General features: G+C 37.2%; 1 protein-coding gene and 1 non-coding gene across 2 annotated transcripts in view; both read left to right on the top strand.

The window, feature by feature from the left end:
- Nucleotides 1-20,343, top strand: part of Sntb2 (syntrophin beta 2) — a 99,973-nt gene that overhangs the window by 12,563 nt on the left and 67,067 nt on the right. The window lies entirely within an intron of this gene.
- On the top strand, nucleotides 19,772-19,875 carry LOC141417653 (U6 spliceosomal RNA). Its single transcript, XR_012442303.1, has one exon. It is a non-coding gene; the product is annotated as a U6 spliceosomal RNA (small nuclear RNA).

The raw sequence follows: 20,343 nt of genomic DNA, 5'->3' as shown, positions 1-20,343 counted from the left end.
GCTCTGGTTATTTTGGAGATGGTGTCTTGCTAACTATGTGCCTGGTCTAGCCTCAAACCTCGATCCTCCCAATTTCACCTTCCCATCCAAGTAGCTAGGATTACAAGCATGAGCCACCAGCACCTGGCTTGCAGTGAACTTCTTTTATTGAGCACAGGTGTTTGATTCCATGGAGACATTGGAGTGGAAAATTTAATCACTGTTTCAAAGGAGGAAATGATAGGATACAGTGGCAGATTGACTGTAGTGAATTATCCATAAGATTCCTATCTAGGAATAGTGGAGAAATGCTTACCAGTGGAAAAAATGAAATAGCTTGGAGGATGTTATATTTACACCATTCAGCTTTGTCATAAAGCACTTAGGCAATGTAAGTGTGTCTGTTGTTGTGGAGTTCAAGAAGGAAAATTTTAGTTTATAAACAGTGTATACTATATTTGGTCACATGAAAGGAGAGTACATTCTTCATTATTATTATTATTATTATTATTTTATTTTTTAGTGGTATTGGAGTTTGAACTCAGAGCTTTACTTGCTAGGCAGGCGCTCTACCACTTGAGTCACTCTGCCAGCCCTTTTTTTGTGTTGGATATTTTCAAGATAGGGTCTCATGAACTAATTGCAGGTGTGAGCCACCGGTGCCTGTCACATATTCTTCCTTTAAAGAATTTTTTTTTCTAGATTAGAGAAAGGAACTTTTGAATTCCTGTGCAGAAATGGTGTGTTTAATTTTTTTTCCTTTATTGTTGTGCTGGGTGGGGGTACACTGTGGCATTTACAGAGGGGGTATTTAATATTTTTTGCCTGGAGAAATACAATCTACTTAAGTGCTTTTCTGAGGAAAATGCTCTGATTCCTTCATAAAATTTGTGTTTGATTTTGATGTAAAAACTAAACTCATGGCCGGATGCCAGTGGCAAATGCCTTCTATTCTAGCTACTCAGAAGACAGAGATCAGGAGGATCGAGATTTGAAGGTAGCCTGGGCAAATAGTCTGAGAAAAAAAAATCCATCACACAAAAAAAAAAAAGGCTAGTGGGAGTGGCTCAAAGTGTAAGAGTGCAGCTGTGAGGCCCTGAGTTCAAATCCTGTGCCAACAAAAAAAAAAAACAAAAATATCCCAAACTCATTTTGTATGTGAACAAAATGCCTGTGATTATGATGTCAATAGATTTTCCTTTTGAAAAGAATAAGAGTTATATAATTCAAACTTGATTTCATTTTTAGATCCTAAAACAATGCTAGAATTCTTTGACATATAACTTTACTAATGATATAGGAGGTGCACACTTTTACAAAATTGCTTTGACTTTTCAGCAACATTTTGTGTCATATTCTGACTCATCTTGCTTTTAAATTTACAAATGATTTTGAATGCTTTATGCAAAGTAAATTTAATGGGCTAGAGAGATGAGGAAGTTGAGTAGTACAGCTTTCTGTCTTTTAAAAAATTTACTTTTTGAGGAAGTTGAGTAGTACAGTTTTCTATCTTTTAAAAATTTTACTTTGAAAAAATTGTAAAAAGTTTATTTTGAGGCAGGATTTCACTATTATTTATAATAGAATGAGTTGATCAACTGTCAAAAGTCAAAGAAAAAGAAAATTCACATGCTTTATTCAAAGGTCTTTGGGTTCTAAAAACACAGAAGCTTATTCAGATTATTTCAGATTAGCCAGGTACTGGTGACCCATGTTTGTAATCCTAGCCACTCAGGAGGCAGAGATCAGGAGAATCACAGTTCAAAGCCAGCCTGGGCAAATAGTTCTGAGACCCTATCTCAAAGAAACCCTTCACACAAAAAAAAGGGCTGGAGGAGTGGCTCAGGGTATAGGCCCTGAATTCAAACCCCAGTACAAAACAAAAAAAAACTACTTCAGATTAAAGTGTGCAGATGTTGTACCCAGGTCTCCAGGAAGACCTGAGCAGCTGGACTTTAGCAATGTCAGGAACTAAGGGAACTAAGGCAGTGCTGAGGACCACCCCTCTTATTTCCCCTCTCAGAGCTTTTCTGTTTCTCCCTGAGAATACCTTTTGCAACAGTTTTGTTCTAGTCCTTTTATGGTTTCATTTTTTTATGTTTCACTCTTGAATCTATGTAGACTTTATTTTGGCATATAGTATGCAGTAGATATTTAGCTTTTATTTATTTTTCCAAATAGTTAACTGTCTCAGCATTATTTTTCAAACAACCTTCTTGCATGTTAAGTCTGATAGATTGGTGTGGTTTCCTGGAGTGCCATACGGGGAAAGATTCAAAGCTGTATCTGGGTTCAGCTGGAATGAGTGCTATGCTTAGTGATATCTGCGTGAGGCAGGGTACAACACAGATGCTGTCTGCTACCCTAAGAATGACCTGTCCTTTTGCCATTGATTTGAAATGAACTTTTTTTTTATATACTTAATTTTTTAAATATTCTGTGGCCTGATTCTGGATTATTCTACTGTATTCTATTTGAGTGTCTTATAACATACCATACTATATGTTACAGCTTTAACATTTAATATCCCATAATTCAAGAGATTATACCAGCCAAGAAAATTTGAAAAATACCAATAGATGATTGTTGACTATGATGGTTACTTATTTCTGTAGGTAAATTTTGGTGAATTATTCTTAAATCATTCTTAAATCCTTTGGGATTTCTATTCAATTATAGTAGATCTATAATCTATTTGGAGAGACTGTTGTAGTATTTCTTTTCAGTCATCCCAACCAAAAATAGTAGGTTTTATTCATCCATGTCCCAGTCATAGCCAACAAATTGGATGTTCTGATTGACCAAACCTTGATACTTACCTTAGACCTGGAACCACAATGGACCAAAGGTGGAAGCTTCTCAAAGGATAATCAAGGTAATGTTGCCAGAATAAGGAATAGAAGTTTGGAAGCTATGAACAACAGAGATCCACTACATTGTTCTAAAAACATCAGAAAATGACATTCGAGATTAAGTAAGAAACTACCTGGTTGGAGGCATGGCTCAAGTGATAGGAGACCTGCTTAGCAAGTATGAAGCCCTGAGTTCAAATGTTAGTCCTGCCAAAAGAAAAAAAGGAAAAGAAACTACCATATTAGTTAAGAGATTTAAAAGTCTTATAGATAGCTGTGAAAGGAAAGTAAGAATAAGCTTGCTTGGGTGCAGCAGATTAGAGCTTTTCAAAAATACTTTACAAGTGAATAATAAATTATTTTCAAGATTTATTGTAGTGGTATTTTGAACATCACTTTTCCATGAATTTCTAATAACTTTGCAAGTATATGCATTATGATCCTATTTTTCTAGCAAGAACAACAAAAATACATAGACCTCAGGCTAAATCTTGAAGTCAGAGATAGATTGGGCTGGAAAAAAATCTTCATCCACCAAAGTAGATGTATACAGTTTTTTTTCTTTTTATTTTTTTAACTAAGAATTATTTGGTTGTAGAAACCCAAAACACACTAATTTACACAGAACTGTAATGTGTTGCCTCATGTAACTTCTAAGACTTGGGGTGGATCTAGGTTTAGGTAGAGTAGGATACAAAGGCTCAAATTATCTTGGCTGTAGCAGTTCCTGTTGTGGAGAGTCTAATTCTGTATAGTCAGCAAAGATGGTGCCAACAGTTCAAGGAATATATTGCCTTGACTTAATAACCCCTGTAAATTTTTTTTTTTTCCTTCTAGTGCCCACATATCAGTTTCAGGGAAGGATTCTGATTAACTCTGCTTTGCCTACTCCTTGGACCTATCAAGATTGTGGTATATCTAGGTCTAGGTCATTTGCCCACCATTGGCCTATGGAAATTGGCAGGTGAACCAAACTGAAATGTGCAGTAGGGTAGCTATGAGGCAAATTATGTCCATTATAGCAATGCAGACATAGGGATTATAGAGTATAAAATATTTTTTGTATTTAGATTGTAAATTTTTGAAATTTAAAACAATAGATAATCATGATCATTATTGAGAGGTTACTTTGCTAAGTCTCTCTCTCTCTCTCTCTCTCTCTCTCTCTCGCTTTTTTTTTTTTTTTTTTTTGGTGGGACTGGGATTTGTACTCAGGACTTCACACTTGCAAAGCAGGCATTCTACTGCTTGAGCCACATCTCAGTCCAAATAGTTCATAAGATTATCCATCTCCAAAATAAGCAGAGCAAAATAGGACTAGAGATGTGGCTTAAGTAGTAGAGTGCCTGTTTTACAAGTGTGAAACCCTGAGTTCAAATCCAAGTCCCACCAAAATATAAATAAAACGAGGATGGAGCTGAGACTAGTGGTGCACACCTGTAGTCCTAATTACATGGGAGAATGGGGCAGGAGGATTACTCGAGTCTAGAAGTTTGGGGCTAGCCTGGGCAACATGGTAAGATTCCATCTCAAAATAATTTTGATGATGATTAAATAAAAAGGGGTTTATGCCAACTGATCCACAGGGCTCTTAAAAGTTGCTCATGCCTGTAATCTTAGCTACTCAGGAGGCAAGAGATCAGGAGGATAGAAGTTCGAAGCTAGCCTGGGGAAATAGTTCCATAAGACCCTGTCTTGAAAAACCCTTCACAAAAATAGGGCTGGTGGAATGACGCAAGGTGAAGGCCCTGAGTTCAAGCTCCAGTACCGGAAAAAAAAAAAAAAAGTTGCATACAAGACCTTAGCAACCAGCTGGGCTCCAGTGACTCATGCTTATAATCCTAGCTATTTGGGAGGATGAGGATTGGGGCAAGACTCCATCTCAAAACAACCAGAGTATAAATGCTTTTTATCAATCTTATGATTACTATCATTCTGTATCTTAACTAAAATTAATAACTATAAAAAACAACTATTGCACTCTAAGTGGACAAAACAGATCAATAAAAATATCTCTGGTGAGCAGTGATTTTCAGAAATTCACTTTAGTCGTTTCTTTTTTTTTTTTTTTTTCTGTGCTGGGGTTTTGAAATAAGGGCCTCACACTTGCTAGGCAGGAACTCTGCCATTTGAACCACCCCCCTATATACTGTAGTCCCTTTTTTTTGGGTGATACTGGCATTTGGACTTGAGGCTTCACGCTTACCAGGCAGGCGTTCTACCACTTGAGCTTTGTTCCACCTGCCCTTTTTTGTGTTGGATATTTTACAGATAGGGTTTTGTGAACTCTTTGCCTGGGCTGGCTTCAAATCGTGATCCTCCGGATCTCTGCCCCCTGAGTAGCTAGGATTATATGTGAGCCTTCAGTGCCTGGCCCCCCTTTAGTCTTTGATGTTGTTTTTCTTCAGAATTTATATTTGCCTAGAGCCAGCTTCATTTTTTTCAATTCCTTTTACCTTATGTTCATTGTAAAAATAAATGCATCATTATTCTAGAATACAATTAATAGTTTTTAAAGAGACTAATGTAGAATAGTCATCTTCAGTACTCTAAAATATGGCATATTCTAGGGGCTTTCTAAAATGTAGACCCCCTTAATATAATAAAAACCGAGCTAACAATTTAAATACTTTTACTGGCCAACACTTACAGCAAAAGAATGTGGCAAACTAAAGACACTTAGGCATATATTTATTTGGAAAGGTGGATATAATTTGGAGAATGATAGTTTGTTAAAACTGTGTTTTCCAAAATTAAAATAACACAGAAATATATCAAGAATGGAAGATTTAACCAAAAAATGTTTGGCTAGATGTTTGGCACATTACAAACTAGCAGATAATGAATAAAATTGCTACAAGGATGTTTCGGAAGTCAGCTGTTTCATTATCACTAATAAAACATTCAAGTTATTTTAAGAAGTCAGTGGTTCAGAACCTTAAAAGTAGGCAGTTTCATCATATGTGTTTGCTGGAGTTTGAACATCATTTGCATGTTCCCATCTTTGCCCTCTGGACATGCTATTCCCCTAATGTAGAATAACCCCATCTTCCCTACCTCCCACCCATTTCATGTTCCACCCATTCTCACTTGACTTTACATATATTCCTAACATGACTTGATTCTGTATTCCAGGTTCTCTTAGCATTTGTGTATCACTTGCAATGTATGAAGTAATTTGGATTCAATTATGTGCCGTTTTTTAGTAGTTATTAAGCCCATTTTTGGTTACTTCTTGAAAGTAGGGCTTATGGGACTAAGAGACATAGGAAAGGAGACATTAACTGGACAACCTCCAGACAGGTACAACAACATAGAATTCAGAGCACAGTTTTCCCACACATGAAGCCAATAATAGCAATAAATCTTGACAGTCTTTAGACTTGCTGGCTTCTTAACCCAAACTAATCCACAGATTAGTCTATTATAATGGAAACAGTCTATTATAATGGAAACAGAAGCTGTGAAGTCCAATAGGATCTGAGTGCCATAATCTTACCTGGAGCATTAAGTAAGTCTCAATTTCCCAGGTTTCAATTTCTTCATATTTAAACTGAGGGTGGAACCAGGTGTCGGAGGCTCACGCCTGTAATCCTACCTACTTGGGAGGCTGAAATCATGAGAATTGAGGTTTGAGGCCAGCTCAGACAAATAGTTAGAGAGACCCCCATCTCCAAAAATAACCAGAGCAAAGTGGACTGGAGGTGTGGCTCAAATGGTAGAGTGCCTGCTTTGCAAACGCCAACTTCTGAGTTCAAACCCCAGTCCCACCAAAAAAAAGAAATCACTGCTGCATCCAATTCATTAATATGTGTGCTGCTTCAGTGGTTTGTCACTGAAATCTCAAATGAGGTCATCTCTCTCTCTCTCCCCCTCGTTGTTAAGTAGTTACTCCCAGTCACACTTTCAGGGTCTCCAAGGGTCTGGTTTGGAAGAATATTCAGGAAAGCCAGAGGAAGATACCATCCTGGCTTTAAAATTGCTACCTAAAATAATAAAGCACTATATGTGAACAGATAATTATTTAATGAATTTTGACGCCTTCATCTTATTCAAACATCTCGCACAGTGTTAACATCATAATGGTATTAATGTCAAAAAACTTGAAGGACTAGTTGTTAACACTAATAAATAGGAGACAATGTACTGAATCAATAAGCTGCAGTCACTGCTCCCTTTCCTGCTTCCATCCCACCTGGCCCACCTGGCAAGAGGGGACCCTTCCATTGGTTCTTGTGATGTCTTCCTTTCACCTTTAATAAACTCTATTACTTCTCTTACTTAAAAAAAAAAAAAAAAAAAAGCTGAAGTCTTTTAATTTGTAAAACTCTTAAAAGTAGCTCTTTATTTAAAGCAATAAGCTAAGTTATTTTTGTGATATTGATGTGCCCATTGAAGAAAAAAAACTGGCAAAATAAAACACTAGGGAGGCATGACCCTAAAATCCTGTACTACTGTTTAGTAAGGTATTAATTTTATCCATTTGAAGAAAGCTGAAGTTCTTTATGAAAGGAATGTATTCTTTTAGCTGGGGGTAGGGAACTGTTGCTAAGTCACTAGGTATTAACCAGGTTTAGATACAAAGTACTGCAGAAAGGAATGTTAATCCTGTGAGATTGTATTTATTGTCAACAATAATCCTAAAAAACACAAGCAAACAAAAAACCCAAAACACTTGAAAAATTACTTTTGGATTGTCAGGAAAAATAGTTTGGTTATTTTAGACTTACTTAGAAAATAATGTCTTTGAGTTTGGTTAAAACACCTGTGAACAGTTAATCTTAATTTTTCATGTAAGATCAAATTTGCAAATCTTTTTTCTAAAATATTTCATCTTAGATTTCTCTCAACCTCTGGTTGTGGTGGAGGGTGAATTGCCACAATCTGTTGTGTTTATTACTAGAAAAAAAATTTTAATATTTGCTTGAGTAAAATGTGAGGTAAAGCTGCTGCTACAAAATAATAAAAAATTCTGAAGACTTATTTTTTTTAGCAAGGATTTGTTTTAGTATAACAGGATAAAAGTGAGGAGAAATTTAAAGAGGAGAAAGCACCTCCTGCTAGAAGTAGAGGGATGGGAGATAAGCTCCTTAAATTATTTTTTGAATACCTATTATTATGGACACTTTCCTCATCCTTTCAACTAGTGAGAATGGTAGTTATTGTACTAGTCCTGATCCTATAGAATTCTGCTTCTTACATACTGTTCTACATGCCTTTTCCAAGACACTGTTCCAGCAATTCCTCCTTACTAATAGGAGTAAGCTATACAGCTATCACAGACACACCCTGGGAGGTAAATCAAGGCAAAAACTAGGGACTCAATTGCCAATTGTAGTACAGGAGAAAACAAAAGATCCAGAAACCCATAGGTCACCAAAGTAAAGTGATCAGAACAGGCCCAGGTTGTCTAGCTCCTAAGGCAAGAAAATGGCCTCTTGGGTATAGAAGGGTGAATATAGTAGAAATACTATGTATTCAGTGTATAAAAATGGAAAAATGAGACCTGTTGAAACTATTCTATAAAGTGGAGGGGAGGGGAATAAAGGAGAATGATGGAGGGGATGTATTTGACTAAGATTATAATGTAACAGCTTTTGTAAATGTCATAGTGCACCCCCAGTACAATAGTAATATGATAATAAATAATAATATGATATGATAATAAATTTTTTTAGAAAAAAAGAAAAAGAAAATGGACTTGAACAGGATAGTCCTACACAAGTTTTTGCCAATCATGTGTTTGGAGCCAAGCGGACCTGTGAATTCCATGTGATCTGAGGAGAATAACATATTCTTTAAGCCTCAGTTTTTTTCTTTTTTTTGGTGGTGGTACTGGGGTTTGAACTCAGGGCCTTACACTTGCTAGGCAGGTGCTCTACACTTGAGCCATTCTGTCAGCCCAAGCCAAGTGATCATGAAGGTCACATAAAATGTTTTATATAAAATTCCTAGCATGTAATAGGTATTCAAAAATGTTAATCCCTTCTCTTTCTACACTTCATTCCTAGATGGAAAAATCCTTCAGAATGTCAGTTTGCCTGTCTGAAGAAATTGGCGCCAGCTAGTTTAGGAACAGGTCAATGCAGCAACATTAGCTGACAGGGCCCTGATTCATATTCCCCCACTCCCCACCTTATGTTTAGGTTAGATCATCTGCTCCCTGTGATTTCAGCTATCATCTGAGTATCGATGATGTTTAGCTACAATTTTTTTGCTGTCCTTGAGCAGTACATTAGATTTAACCATGGCCTACTAAACAAACTGAGTCTCCTTTTTTTTTTTGAAAGTTTATTTATTTTAGTGGTGGTGGGATTTGAAATCAGGGTCTGGCGCTTGAGCCACTCCCCCAGTCCAGCTTCTTTATAGTCACTTATTGTTTGATTAAGACCCATTCTCCATCCCTATCTCTCTTTTCTTTGGCTGGGAGGCTTTCTCTTTGTTCTTGTCCTTCCCAACTTGCATTTCAAGGCTTATGGAGAAAGCAGGAATAACTCCTAACATTGTTCTAGGCATTATTTTGTAGGCATTATTTTGAACAAACACACATTACTACCTTTTATGAGTTTATCATGGAAGTTGGTATGATGGTTGCAATTCAAACTAAATAGAGGTCATGAATTTTATGCACTGTTAGAATTTCTAAAAATAGTGTTAACCTTTGTTTGTTTCTTTGCTCTTTCTTGCTTATTTAAAACTGTTCCTATAACCTTCTCTTCCCTTTTTTAATTGCAGTAAGAGTCTACTATTGATTGAGAGTCTTTCCTTAGTATTGTCTTACAAGCTAGAGACTGGTGACAACTCACCTTTGCTTCAAGTATGAGGAAACAGAAGTGGATGGCATTGCTGCTCAGCTGCAGTTGCCTCCGTAGGGTCACAATGGAGCACAGGAATCTCCCACCATATTCATTGGGTTATATGTCATCAAGTCTTGTTCCATATATGGAATTTCATGCCTTGTCAAAAGAAAAACATGTTGAGACAGTAGTTTCTAAGTCATACTTTGCCACAGTCCCCTTTACACGAAGCACCTCATGCTTTTCCTAGCAAGGATTTAAAATTCTTTCAGAGTCACAGATTCCACACAGGGACACAGATGATTCATTAATTTTGGTCTGTGGAAAGAGGATCTTGAGCTAATGCCCACAACCTAAATGAACTGATATGGATTTAAGTTTCAAGAAACCTAAAATATATTTAAAAACATTTGGTCTTAAATTGAAGGAAGATATTTTCAGATGACCTGGCAACATGTGGAAATGTAATCCATCCCAATTAAATAGTCTGTGGCCTAGGCAAGTATTTTTTCACTTTCTAGTTTAGTACATCTTTCTTGGCATCATAACACCTTTCTGCTTAATTCAAATTGCTAATTTGATTATTGAGCTGAATGTAGTTGTAGAAGTGGAAATGGCAATTATTTATTCCAAGAAATTCAGTGATGTTACTGTTGTGGCTTTCATATAAGGTCATATTGACTGGGGCATGACTCAAGTGGTAGAATGTTTGCCTGGCTCAAGGCCAAACTCCATTACTGCCAAACAAACAAACCAAAACCATAAAAAACATCATTTGCCTGAGTATACCCGTGACTCACACCTGTAATCCTAGCTACTTGGGAGGCTGAGATCAAGAGGATCGAAATTCGAAGCCAGCCTGGGTAAGTAGTTTTCAAGACCCTATTTCCAAAATAACCAGAGCAAAATGGGCTGGAGGTGTGGCTTAAGTGGCAGAGCACCTACTTCATGAATGCTTGCTTTGTAAGCTCAAAGCCCTGGGTTCAAACCTCAGTCCCACCAAAAGAAAAAAAAAAAGTTAGAATGAGTCTGCGTTTTGTGGAAATGAATCTCTCCCTCAAGGTCCAGTACCATCAGAAGAAAAAAAACTCAGCTAAACTGGGCATCCATGGCTCACACCTGTAATCCTAACTATTTTGGAGACAAATACGAGGAGGATCAGTTTGAGGCCAGTCGGGGCAAACAGTTCATGAGACCCACCTTCCTAGAGGATAATGGATTGGAGTGGTGTAGAATACCTGCTTTGCAAGCTGGAAGCCCTAAATGCAAACCCCAGACCCACCAAAAAAAAAAAGGGGTCATATTATTTCTATACTGATGATCTTGTTTTGTTTCCCTAAATTGTATTTTTAATTGTCTCTGAATGCAGATTGGAACACCTAGTAATAAGGGGAATCTTCCTATGCATGACCCAGTTTACTTCCTTACAGTTCAAGTGAGGAAATATTAGATACCTTTTTCACAGTTACCCTCAGTTCCATCTGGGAAAGATTATGTTATTGGAATTCATACTTAACAGATAAGTTTTGTGGCCTCTTGCAACAAAGGAATAAAGGTGTCCAGTTTTGCTGGGTGCCAGTGGCTCATACCTTTAATCCTAGTTACTTGGAATTGCTTTTTTTTTTAGCCATACTAGCTTTGAACTCAGGGCCTTACACTTGCTACTCAGGCACTCTACTGCCTGAGCCACACCTCCAGTCCAAGCCTAGTTACTTCAGAGGCTGAGATCAGGAGGATCGTGGCTTGAAGCCAAACCAGGCAAATAGTTTACAAGACCCTATACTCAACACAGAACAGAACTGGGAAAAAAAAAAAAAAAAGGCGGGGGGGAGGGCTGGCGGAGTGACTCAAGTGATAGAGCACCTGCCTAGCAAGTGCGAGGCCTTGAGTTCAAACCCCAGTACTTCCAAAAATAAAAAAATATCTCCAGTTTTATCTTCTTTCCTTCCCTGTCTTGTCCACTGATCTTGGGTATATGTCTGGCATCCCATTTGGTGGGTGTAACATAATGGCCTTTTATTTGTATAATATTTTATTTCTATTTCCTTTTCTCTGCATCTACTCTTTGCAGCCTTTTTCTGTATTTCACATGTATGGCTCTGAGTATTCCCAACAAAGAATTTTAAGGTCTGGTAATATTAGATGAATTTGAAAGAGGAAAAGATAGGATAAATAACTGTTCCTCAAATAAAACTGAAGTTTCTACAACTTTTTTTTTTTTTTTTCGATACTAGGGCTTGAACTCAGGGCCTACAACTTGAGCAACGCCACCAGCCCTTTTTTTTGTGTGATGGGTTTTTTCGAGATAGGGTCTTGCAAGCTATTTGCCCACTCCGGCTTATAACAGAAATCCTCCTGATCTTTGCCTCTTGAGTAGCTAGGATTACAGGCATGAGACACTGACATCTGGCCTGTTGTTATTTTTGATGTGGTACTGGGGTTTGAACGCAGGGCCTCCTGCTTGCTAGGCAGGTTCTCTACCACTTGAGCCACTCTGCCAGCAAACTGTTCTTGTTAAGAAGTGATGGGAACTCTTTGCTCTTACCTGTTAGCCATTTGTTTAGCAATCATTATTAGTAATCACTCTAGTAAATATACTATTCAGGAAAGATGTAGATAATTAATCTCTGACTTCCCTACAGGAAAATGTTTTCTGTTTCTGTTTGTTTGTTTTGGTTTTATCTTTTTTTGGTGCTGGGGATTGAACACAGTACCTTGCAAATGCTAGGCAAGCACTCTGTCACTAATGTACATCCTAGCCCTGTAGGTGTTTGTTAATAAGGAGTTTGCTGCATTTTTATTGCCAGATATAAAAGGAATTCATACTTTAATGTATACAGTTTTAACCTTGACCAGTTATAAAATAGATGAGTTTCAATTTATTTATTTAAAATTTTTTTGTGGCACTGGAGTTTGAACTCAGGGCCTCATGCTTGCTAGGGAGACACTCTTACTGCTTGAGCCACACCACCAGCCCTTTTTTGTGGTGGGTTTTTTTTTTTTTTGAGATAGGCTCTTGAACAATAAAGGAAAACTTAAGATATGTATCACTGGCTTCGAACCATGATCCTCCTGATCTCTGCTTCCTGAGTAGCTAGGATTACAGGTGTGAGCCACAGGCACTTGCCTTATTTATTTATTTATTTAGCAGTACTAGAGACTGAACCCAGGGCCTACACCTTGAGCCACTCCATCAGTCCTTTTTTTTGGTGTTGGGTTTTTTCAAGGGTCTCACAAACGATTTGCCCAGGCTGGCTTCGAACCATGATCCTCCTGATCTCTTGTCTTCTGAGTAGCTAGGATTACAGGCATGAGCCACTGGCATCTGGCTCAATTTATTTTTTAAATGTACTATATTTTTTAAAAAATTGTAGCACACATACAGAAAAGTTACAAATTACATATGTACAACTGATAAATTTTTATAAATTAAGCATTGTATAACTACTGCCCAGTCCTATCAAAAAAAAAAAAAAAGCTAGAGCAAAAAGTATTGGTGGCATGGCTCAAGTGGTAGCACACAGCCTACAAAATACAAAGGCCTCAAGTTCAATCCCCAATACTGCCAAAAAATAAAAATTAAAAACAAAGTGAAAGGGCTAGAAGTGTGGCTCAAGTGGTAGAACGCCTGCTTTGTTAGCATGAAACCCCAATACTACCAAAAAAAAAAAAAAAAAAAGCATGTAGGTGAAAACTTAGTGGGAAAACTATAAGATCTTTTTTCTGTTTGTTCATATCTTTGAATGGAAGATTGCTGAAGGAAGGGAAGAGGTAAAGGATGTAAAGTATCATTAAGGAAGTTAAGGATCTATCTGTTTGCCAAAATGAGAAAGTTTAAGAAGACTGTATTTATTGGGGATTCTAGTTTTGTTTTATTTTTTGCTACATAGGATCCCATTCACTTGAATGAAATATTAGCTGTAGAGACACTCTAAAACACAGAGTATCGGTCATATTTATACAGAGAGAATACTGCTGTTAAGAGAGTGAGTACTGAGTATAACAACTAACATGTACTGAACATCTGGAGTGTGCTAGGCCTGTTCCAGGTGTTTTACAACTTATCTTTATAAGTCTGTGAAGAATATGCTGTTGTTTCCTCCATAAGTAACTTGAGACATTGAGATTTACCCAAGAGGAAAAGATCTGCTAGAAACACAGTTTGGCCTAAGAGCCTATACTCTTAACAACTGTGCTTGTTATGATTAGGATTCATCCCAAAAATTGTTGATTCTAAGATAACCATATAACTAGAAATATGTGCTAAAAGTTTAGCAAGACAGTCTATACAGAGCACAGTTTTGGAGATACCCATTGTTGTAATTTCCTCATTTTTGTTAAGTTTGACATTTGATATTTCCACTTTTAACATCTGATTTTAAACATAACTTATCACAAACTAGTCAAGTACTTTTTAAAATTAAAGATTCTCCCTTTCCCTAAGACTTTTTAAATTTATATAATTTACTTTGAGTCATTTAGTAGGGTAAGAGAATGTATTACTCATGATATACATACAGTACATGATGTTTCATCCTGTGATGGTAGCTATAGGAGAACATCCTGTGTTTTCATGTTATTCACAATGATTATTTAGGTAACTTTCACAGAGGTCTTTCATATTTGTTTATAGAATGCCCAGTTTCTTTTGTAATTTTAAACAATGAGGATAAGATTATGGAAAAGCAATGATATAAAAAAAGAAGAAATCTTGTAAGTCATTGGACCAAGTCTTAGAATAATATTCTGGACACTTTGCAGAGAAACTTTTTTAAGTACATGCTCAACAGTTTGTGTGTGTGTGTGTGTTTTATAAGTTTGTTTTATTAACCATTTCAAATATAAACATCTTTGTTAGCTTTCTATTACTGTAACAAAATATGGGTTTATTTTGGCTCACAGTTTCAAAGTTTTCAATCTGTGGCCCATTTGGCACTATTGCTTTTGGGGCTGTAGTAAGGCAGAACATCAATGTGGGGAGCATGTGGTGGAGTAAAACTGCTCACTAATGGCTACCAGGAAGCAAAGAGAAAGAAGAGGGAGCTAGGGTTCTAATCTCTCTTTCAGGATTCCTCCAGTGACCTAAGATTTCCTTCTACTGGGACCCAGCCTTCAACACATGGGCTTTTTGAAGTACATTCAAGATCCACACTGTAGCAAGATCCTAATGCTATTTAATTATTTTTTAGTTATTCTTCAATATAAACTTGAAATAAAAAAAGAAAAGAAACTGAGCTGGGCACCAGTACCTATGCTTGTAATCATAGCTAGGTGGGAGGCAGGAGACCAGGAGGATTGAGTGCCTGCTCCTATTTTAACTTTGGTGGCACTGGGTTTGAACTCAGGACCTCATGCTTGCTAGGCAGGCGCTCTTACCACTTGAGCCATGGGTTTTTTGAGGTAGGGTCTCCAGAATTATTTGCCTGGGACTGCCTTTGAACCACAAAATCCTCCTGATCTCTGCCTTCTGAGTAGCTAGGATTACAGCATGAGCTACCTGCACCTGGCCTATTTTAACTCTTTTTTTTTTTTTTTTTTTTTTTTTTATTCAGATGTGCATACAAGGCTTGGGTCATTTCTCCCCCCTGTATTTTAACTCTTAATAAGGGTTGCTTACTAGTTAATTTTAAATTAGAAATATACTACATTAAATATTAAAATATCATTTAATGACTTAAAGGACTTGGAAGTTATGTTCAATATCTTTATTACATTTTTGGATATGTGAAATACATTCATAAGTTCACACAGAGTGAGTTTTGTTTTGTTTTTTATTTTCTTTTTTTTTTGAGAGTGAGTTGTTTTATGTGAGAATAAGGGACTATTTTCTAGTGACTTGACCCTGCTAATTTTGCATGAGTCTGGGAGGCCAGCACATATGTTTTCAGAGATTTCCAGGGTTTGGTTTGGGTTTGCAGTGCTAGACATCAAGCCCTGAGCCTCATGCATGCCAGGCAAGCACTCTACCACTGAAGTTAAACTTCTGGTTCTTATTTTTATCCCACTGCTTTATTTTGGGCTCCTATAACAAAATACTGCAGACTGGTATTTACAGAAACTTATTTACTGTAGAAATAGAAATTAATTTGTAACAGTTCTGGAGCTGGAAAGCCTAAGATCTTGGTGCTGGCAGAATCAGCATCTGGTGAGGCATATTCCGTAGATGGCATTTTCTTGCTGAATCCCCACATAACAAAGAAGAAAGGAGCAAAAAGGATTAGAGGGCTTTTGGTACCATCTGTTATAAGACCATTAATTGGCTTCATGAGGGCTCTACCCTCATGAAGTCTCCACCTTCTAGGGTTGGGGGCATAGCTCAAGTGGAGTCTGAGTTCAAACCCCAATACCCCCCCCCACACACACAAAAATTAAAGGCACCACCTCACCCCCCACCCATACTGGGGTTTGAACGCAAGGCCTGTTCCTTGAGCCACTCCACCAACCCTTTTATTTATTTTTGTGGTGTGTTTTTTTGGGATGGGATCTCATGATTTGTTTGTCCCGGCTGTCTTCGAACTGCGACCCTCCTGATCTCTGCCTCCTAAGTAGCTAGGATTATAGGCATCGGCACCCAGCAAGACCCCACCTCTTAATGCCATGACACTGATGATTACATTTCAACATATGGATTTGGGGACACATTCAGACTATAGCATCCACATATAAAAGGGAAATGTTTGTTATTACAGAATCCTTTGTGATTTTTATGTGTGTACCTTCCTACTCATTTTGTAGGCATCTTCTTTGCATTTTTGCTGGAATAGCATTTGTGTATCACCCTCTATTGTTAGGATTTCCACCAAAAGCAAATAAAAATGTAATTTTAAAGTTAGAACATTGGGGCATTCGAAAAGATTTGTGGGGTCAGATATGATGGTGCCCTGCTACAATTCCAACACTCAGAAGGCTGAATTAACAGAATTTGAGAGAGTCAGGCTATACAGGGAAACCCTGTCTCAAAAAAAAAAATTGTCTATAGGAGAGGTACAGAAAAATGTCAGCAAACATTTCAGCAGAATAATCCAGTAAGGCACAGAATTATTGAAATAATTTTCTCCACTGTTAAGAGGCTATCATCACTTGCATTTCTAAATTCATTCTGGCCTTTGTGATGTTAGTGTGACAGGCCCTTGTCTAAAAGGACAGATTAGATAGTCTCTTTCCTCAGAGCTCTAGGCTGCTTTGTTTCTAACTAACCCTCACAGTAGTTCTCTGGCCTGTGTGGGTCACACAGCCTCAGTAGTCATTTTTCTGAATTTCTACCACATATAATCTAATTTTATATTTGATAATGCTTCTTGAAAGGAGGCACACTAATTCATGCAATAAACATTTATTAAGCACCTGCTTTTTGCCATGTACCATATGCTAAAGTTTTAGGCCTGTAAAAACGTCAAATTCTGCTACATTAGGTAATAATAGTAATCCCTCAAATTTGTATGGCCTTTACAATTTCTAAAATCCTTTTCCATAACATTAATTCATTTACTCTTTATAATAACTGCCTAAGGATAGGTATGGTTTTACATATAGGGAAACTAAAATCCAAAGAAATGGTATTATACCACTTGTAAGGATGTAAATTCTGATGGAATGGACACATGGTAAGCACAGTCTCTTTCATAAACAAATAACCTTCTTTTGAAAAATAGTATTCTTGTAGCATTTATCTTAGTTTTGGCTTGACTGGTGTTGCCTTTTAAACCCCACTCTCTTCATGCCATTGCTGTTGTACCCTTGCCCAGGAAGAAGACAGAGGCTATATCTGTTCAGGTTCCTCCATGCTTCTAACGGCTTAAAACCTCCCATCTTCTTCCAGAAGGGACAGCTTAGGGAGTTAAATATTGATCTGTGTTTTGTTGTTGTTAGGGTTTTTTTTGTTTTTGTTTTTGAAGTCTTACATCTGGCATAGAAAAAGTGAATTACCATCAGGTAAAAAAGCATTGGCCTGAGTTTTTATAATCTGCTAATAGTAAAGTAGTAGTTAAAAAGTATACCCTTTTCCAGGCATGGTGGGGCACATCTATAATCCTACCCAGCATTCAGGAAGCTTAGGAGGATCTCAAAGTTGAGCTAGTCTCTGCTACATAGCAAATGTCTCACAAAACAAAACAGTGGGCTGGGTGTATAACTCAGTGGCAGAGTGCTTTTGTAGCATGTATGAGGCCCTGCATTCAACTTCCAGACTGTAAAACAAAACAAAAAGTAGCCTTCTGTCAGATCATTAGCCAAGACCTCTGCATATTTGGCCATTTTTCTCCCACATTCTTAAAACATGAATTAAAATGCTTACTTGCTCTCATATCTGGTGAGATTTATCATATTAATCTTAGATAAGACCTGACTACTTCCATTTTTAAATATAAAGACCCAGTGAGCAAATTTGAGTACTGACTCATTTGTACTAGCTCCTGAGTAATCTATACATAAGGCATTTTAGGATTTAATACTATCCTAAGATTCAAATTAGGGGCTGGAGGTATAGCTCAGTAATGCACAAGACCCTGGACTCAATCCCCAGCACCAAGAAAAAGAGAGAAAAAGGAAAGGAAGGGATGGATAGAGGGAGAAGAGGGGCTCAAATTGACTGTTGGGAATGTAGGAGCCAAGTATTTGGGAGGCAAATAACAAAGGTTCTTAGCCATTACTTTAGACTGACTGTGACTTAGGGACTGTTTTCTAATTTCTTTCAGTTTTCTTAGGTTTCATTTTACACATTTTTAAAAATGAAACTGTTGGATTCAGTTATCACAAAGGTCCTTTCTAGTTCTAAAATTTTTCTTCTTTTTTTTTCTCTTTTTTTTGGTGATACTAGAGTTTGAACTCAGGGCCTCACACTTTCTAGGCATGTGCTCTACTACTTGAGCCACTCCACCAGCCCTAGCTCTAAAATTCTATAAGTTATCAGATCAGTCTTTATCCACAGGATACGTATATGTGTGTGTGTGTGGAGTGTTAAACACAATGTAGTTTTTGTTTTTATTTTGGTGGTACCTAGGGTTTTATTTTGATGGAACCTAGGGTTTTGTACATGCTAGGCAAGTGCTCTACCCAATGAGCTACATCCTAGCCCCACGATATACTTTAATGGCAATTTTATTAATCTTATCTAACTCTGGTAATTTATGAGGCTATATTGAGTATAGATGTATAATTTATATGTATGTCCTACAATGGTGAATCTTTCTTTCTTAGAATAATCTCTAGGAGAAAGAGGAGGATTTGGCATGCATAAAGATAAATATAATCTCAGGATAAGCGCTCTTTCTAATTATAGGAAGCTAATATTAACACAAGTTGACTGTCATTTGCAAGGACAAACTTCCACATATACATAGTTGCTCCAAACCTGGGTGTGATAGTTCATGCCTGTAATTCCAGCACTCAGGAGGCTGAGACAGGAGGATTGTGAATTCAAGGATAGCCTGGAGTCCTAGTGAATTTGAAGCAATAGCGAAACACTGTCTCAAAAAAAAAAAAAAAAAGCAACCAACAAAAACAAAATACAAAGTTGATCAGTAGTATTACCTTAATATTATTCAATAAGAATATTTGTCATAAAAATTTTAAATTAGGGCTGGTGGAGTGGCTCAAGTGGTAGAACTCCTGCCTAGCAAGTATGAGACCCTGAGTTCAAACCCCAGTACCTCCTTTAAAAAAAATTTTTAATTAAATGTTGAGGTTTCTAGAATGACAGTATTCTTTGGTTTCATCAAAGCATTGGTAGTTCAATATTTGGTCACCTAAAATTTACCCTGGTCCTTTAAAAATCAAGTAAAACTATTTGTTATTGATATAAATATACTTAGGAGTTATGTTTAAATGCCTAATTGTTCATGGTGTTGTAAATTTAACTTTATCTTATGGGAATTTAGAAATTCTAGAAACAAATTTTGGCAATTTTTAATCTGCAACCCTATTGTAATTTCTTAGCAAACAACTGGTTTTTTTTTTTTTTTGGGTGTAGCTGGGGTTTGAACTTAGGGCTTCACTCTTGCTAGGCAGGCAATCTACTAGTTGAGCCACCCCACCAGCCCTTTTTTGTGTTGAGTATTTTCAAGATAGTGTCTCTCAAACAGGGTTTCTGACAGTTCTTTAATATCTCCTTGTTTCTCATGGCCTTGACACTTAAAGAATACTGGTGTGCTCACTTCTACAGCACATATACTAAAATTGGAATGATACAGAGATTAGCATGGCCAATGCGTAAGGATGACACACAAATTTGTGAAGTGTTCTACATTAAAAAAAATGGGGAGGACTGGCAGAATGACTCAAGTAGTAGAATGTCTGCCTAGCAAGCATGAGCCCTGAGTTCAAGCCTTAGTACCACAAAAAAGAAGGAAGGAAGGAGGGAGGGAGGGAGAGAGGAGAGATGCAGGGAGAGGAGGGAGGAAGGGGAGGAAGAAGGAAGGAAGGAGGGAGGGAGGAAGAAAGGAAAGAAGGAAAATTATTTAAAAAAAAACACTGGTGAGTGGCTTTGTAGAATGTCTCACAATGTGGGTTTGTCTCTTCTATCATGAGTAGAATGAGGTTATGCATTTTTTAGCAAGAATAGCAAATATCTTGTTATTCAATCTGCCCCCCCCCCTTTTTTTTTGGCAGTTTGAGCGCATGACTTTAATCTACCGCTTGAGCCACTCCACCAACCCAATTACCAGTGGATCTTGCAAGCAACAGTTATTGCTATAGGGTTTCTTTTGGTTTTGGTTTTT

Source organism: Castor canadensis, chromosome 15 (genome assembly GCF_047511655.1).
Source record: "Castor canadensis chromosome 15, mCasCan1.hap1v2, whole genome shotgun sequence".
Lineage (NCBI taxonomy): Eukaryota > Metazoa > Chordata > Mammalia > Rodentia > Castoridae > Castor > Castor canadensis.
Note: the sequence above shows the minus strand (reverse complement) of the source record. Positions and strands in the feature narration are given on the sequence as shown.